This window comes from Dendroctonus ponderosae, unplaced genomic scaffold (genome assembly GCF_020466585.1).
Source record: "Dendroctonus ponderosae isolate FM_Combo_2020 unplaced genomic scaffold, Dpon_F_20191213v2 Dpon_F_20191213_1, whole genome shotgun sequence".
Taxonomy (NCBI): Eukaryota; Metazoa; Arthropoda; class Insecta; order Coleoptera; family Curculionidae; genus Dendroctonus; species Dendroctonus ponderosae.
This window is the reverse complement of record NW_026017110.1, coordinates 32,742,190-32,746,738: the sequence shown is the minus strand read 5'-3', so window position 1 is coordinate 32,746,738 and position 4,549 is coordinate 32,742,190. Positions and strand designations below refer to the sequence as shown.

The 4,549-nt window shown below is 35.0% G+C and overlaps 1 protein-coding gene and 1 long non-coding RNA gene across 6 annotated transcripts in view; one reads left to right on the top strand and one right to left on the bottom strand.

Moving 5' to 3' along the window:
* The window catches only part of LOC109541915 (leucine-rich repeat serine/threonine-protein kinase 1), a 444,231-nt gene that overhangs the window by 259,887 nt on the left and 179,795 nt on the right, over positions 1–4,549 (top strand). The window lies entirely within an intron of this gene.
* LOC125505898 overlaps positions 2,299–4,549 on the bottom strand; it is a 5,647-nt gene continuing 3,396 nt past the window's right edge. Inside the window, exon 2 of the long non-coding RNA XR_007282537.1 lies at positions 2,299–3,468. This is a non-coding gene — a long non-coding RNA (uncharacterized LOC125505898). The remainder of the gene's footprint in view (positions 3,469–4,549) is intronic.

The window sequence follows — 4,549 nt, the reverse complement described above, 5'->3', positions numbered from 1 at the left end:
TGTCATTCCTCTGGAAGTGTTGTCTGGCGCGTTGTCTGTTATAGAAGTACAGAAAAAATAGTAAAATAAATTAATTGTTATTAAAAACTGAAAAATTTGCAAAAAACTATATCAGAAATACGGCAGCAACGTTTTTCAAGGTAATCTGCCTAATTAACATTGCACAAATACCTGTTGCTTCGTAATTATTTAAAACTCCAGTAACCATGGAATTATACAGAGCGACAATAAGATAGACAAAGATAAACGGTAAATTCAACAAGATTTGTTGACGAAATGTCAACCTGTTCTTATAACCTCTATATATTGGTGTTTAAAAATAAACCATACAACACCAAACATTTGAATGGTTAACTCCAAACAAGCTAGTGTCTGTGTAATCTCCTTATTATCCACTCTTATCAAGCAGCTTCTCGTATTCAGTTAATTAACTCCTGCTCCATTTGGATCTCCTTGTGCTGTGTGTATCGTACAAACGTGGTAGGAACGTAGCCCTTCCTGGGTATTTATTTGGTGCTTGGGAAAGTGTCAGTTATTGTGCTCTGAGTGCCCCTCGAAGGCCCTGTTTCGATTATGCCCAATACTTGTTCCTCTGTGTCTGGAACCGGAACATCGATGGTCGTCCACTATCTTCCTGGAACCACTCTCCTCGTCCTTTGTTGGCGTGAGTTCTTTCAGCTTCTGCTACGTTACTGTAGCATTTCCCCTGAACTAATCGCGTATCCGCAAATTCGTGAAAAGAAATTCAAAGTAAGTCACAGTTTAACAAATTATTGTTATTATTGACAAGTGCTATCCACCTGTAACTATCTGCTAATGACAAAAAACATCATTGCCGCTGTACCTTTTCATCAAAAAATTGTAGAAGAGAACTTTTTTGATATCAAACATTTTTGTAATTTAAAGCAAAGATGGTAATTTTTCTTTTTGAATGCTCAAGTATTCCAGGAATGCTACTAATTAAACATGGAACAATTTCAAAATAATGCTTAATAACAAAGTTGAAATTCGATTTTCAACTGTTAATATCTTCTAGAAATTTTAGAAAAAAAAAATTTCAATATTTTTCTCGTACTTCCCACTCTATCACCCCTTAAAAGGAATGACGCCAATTTTGAATCACCTTGTATTTAGTCAGCCATTACAAAAAGTATCAAGCTCAAATGTTTAACACACATTGTTCGACACATCATGTGTTTACGGAATAAACTGTATCTACAAATGGGCAGTACTTTAACGGTCCGGTTTTACACCAAAAATTAATGTGCGGAAAATCATAGACAGTATTTCCATCGTTATTTCACCCAATAAAATAACCGAGTATTACTACCTTTGCAAACATTTAATTTTTTCCCTCGGAGCGCGTTTCGATACCTATGCGCCCTTGGGGAAAACATTCAAACTAGTCGTTTAGTTTTAATCTTGCTCCAAAGATGGTCGAATAGGTACCAAAAACCCGCCTCATCTTTTAAAAAATCAGGTGTTGATTAATTAATGAAACCACAGTAAAACTCATTCTTTGGGTTTATTACATATTATGTGAAATAATGATGTAAATATAGAGGGAGGGTGTTCTGTGTTTAATATTTGCAAAACCAAAGACGCCGGAAGTCTCCAAACAATCTTGAACGCACGGAAACGGCCCTAAATAAATCGTTACAGGCTTAAAAAGCATTTCGCCCACTTCGTTCCTGAGATACATGAGGATCTACCCAGCTATTGGCTGAACGAAACCGGTTCGAAACGTTTCCATTCATTGTTATTTTTAAAACGTTTCAATACCTTCTATCATTCAATTAGAATTGGAATGGTAATCGTCAAACTTGTGAAGTGTAAAATATTGGAATCGGTCTGTTGCAGTCTCAAATATTTTAATGGACGTGACGGATTCAGGTACTACACTCATCCGCCCCACAAAGGTTGGTCACGCTACAGTGGCCTTATGCAAGACAGTGGCGACAATAGGGCCAAAGCTCCTCCCATTCGCCATTATGGGTCGAATCAATTTGGCACCAACATATTTTGCATTGATCTGTATGGCTCAAGTATTTCTTTAATTTGAAATAATTGCCATAATATAAAACATTTTGCAATTAAATTAGTAACCAGCTTTAAAGATGAGTTTGTCTATATAAAATACCTTTCCTTGAGAGTTAAGTCAGCTGAATCGAGATGCAATTCAGCACGTAAAAAGAATTGTTTTCAGCAATGGAAATTTAAGTTAGGTTTTCAGTCTTGTTCGTTCCTCGTTATAAATCAAACGTTTGTTTTTAAGCGGGCGTATAATAGACCCACTTGTAACCATTACTGAGTAATGTTTATTGTCTAGGTCCCAGGTATTAAAACACACACGACAAACATTATAAGACATTAGTTGGCTTTACGCAATAAAAACTTACATATAATTATTTTCTATTTCATATTTTCTAACGCCTTCTAAACTAAACTGTTAATTACTATACTATACTATACTTATATTTATATTATATTGTAATCTACGTTGTAAAGTTCGTATGAGTTAACGATCAATGGCCGAGACTTTGTTTTTTAAAATATTTATTTAAAATTAAAAAAGTTGATTGTTAACAATTGTATGTACCAAACTCTTTGGCGGTTTTCAGCTGACTGCCTGACATAAAAGCTACACTTAAAAATGTAAACGAAATCCTAGCTTAACCTACTGACAAAAAATGCATCTGGTTTATATCTAATCTACCAATGTATGGTTCACACACTTCAACAAGTAAGTGTTCAGTTCCTGGGAACCAAGGGACGGCACTTCACGTTAAGGGTGTCGCAAATTTTACGCCATAGACAAGTCAAATGCGGATCTTTAGGCCTGACATAACTTATGGAAGGAGAGAGTAAATTTTGTTTTAATAATTTCTCGTAACCTGAGTTACCATAACTGAATTTCAATTTCATTGCTTTAATTATAGTATTATCACTCCATTTAATCAATTTTGTACTTTTCAACGATTGTTTCTTCTTTAATGCTATAATTTGGTCGTCATTAAATTCAGCATGTAGTACATGAGAGTTGCCTGAAGTTTGGTTTTTTTCTAACATTTTCAATTTGTAAGTATTATTTCGCAATTTACACGTGTGGTGTTTTAGCAAAAATTATTTTTTCTTTAATAATTTTTGATACATATATACTTTTTCTTTGTTACTTAAATTATTTGATTTTTGAGGGCTCGAGTTTGCACTATTCATTTCAGGATCACAATTAACAGAGAAGCAAGGGGAAGGCTGTTCGAGGGAGCTTACATTTAGTTCTTGGGTGTTTGTACTACAGCAAGTAGGAAGGGTTGTATGTGCCTCTCGGGTCGGTATAGTTCTTTGAGTAGGATCTTTTCTGATTTTCTTCGGGTTTGTGAAAGAAAAAAGTGTAGGTACGGCATTTCTTTTTAACTTTCTGGTCCCATCAACTCTAGTTTTTTCCCACATTGCTGCTTCAAAATGAATCTGAAAAAACCGTAACATTTTATTCTGCTATGTTGACTTCAAACCGCATAATATCTTAGGGAAAAGTAACGAAAATGGAATAGCAGTAGCACAATATTCACATCAAATGTTACATCATTTTGATTTTGAAACACAAATACTAATTAATGAAAATAATTATGATAAGAGAAAAGTTCATGAAATGATACAAATTAAAAAAACATAACAATGCCACGAATGTTAGATAAGATACAGACAATCTAAGCTCAATATACCAAACATTAATCAAATGAAAGAAACATAAAATATTAACACCCGGTATATTGTGAGTGTGTATAAAAAATGGTAACTTCAGAATGTAACGGAAAAATAGCTGAAGGAAAAGAAATAAATATTGTACCGTGGATGGCCGGGTATCAAACTCTTTCTTCAGCTTCCAACTTTTATTAACTCGGTATAACTTTAAATACGGAACAGGAACTTAACTTCAAAATTACCGACTTCACAAACAATAACAATAACAAACGGAAAACTCGGTCTTCCGACTCGCGGGGTTTAACTTCTTCTGCACCCGGTCGCTGCTGTCACTTCACTGACTCCCTGTGTGTTAAAAGTTTTTTTAGACTTAGCCAGTTAAGGCTTTTAGTCTTTAGTGCTGACCTATGAGTAAGCCTGGGTGAGGTAGGGGATTATTTGCCTGAGATTAGTGAATGAGAAAAAAAAATCCACTGAAAAAGAAGAGGTAAGTTTTGGGGTAGTTTGGAAGAAACTGGTTCTGTGGTTTGGCCTTATTTACTTTAATGTGTTTAAATTTTGTTTTTCATTAAGCCGGGTTTTTTTTTCTTAAGGTGGGTGTTCCCAAGGGGGGTCTGCCATTAGACTATTGGGAAATTTGAAGTGGAGTTTTGGGATTGTTCGGGAAAAAATCTCTTAGATTAGGGGCATGTTTGTGTGGTGGAGGATTTTGGTTTTGTGTAGTTTCGAAATGAATTCCTGAATCGTTTCCATTTCGAGGTTTTTGTGGATTTGGATGTTTCGAATGTACCAGGGAGCGCGTGAAATTCGACGTAGGAGTTTGTTTTGGAATGTTTGGAGCTTCTTG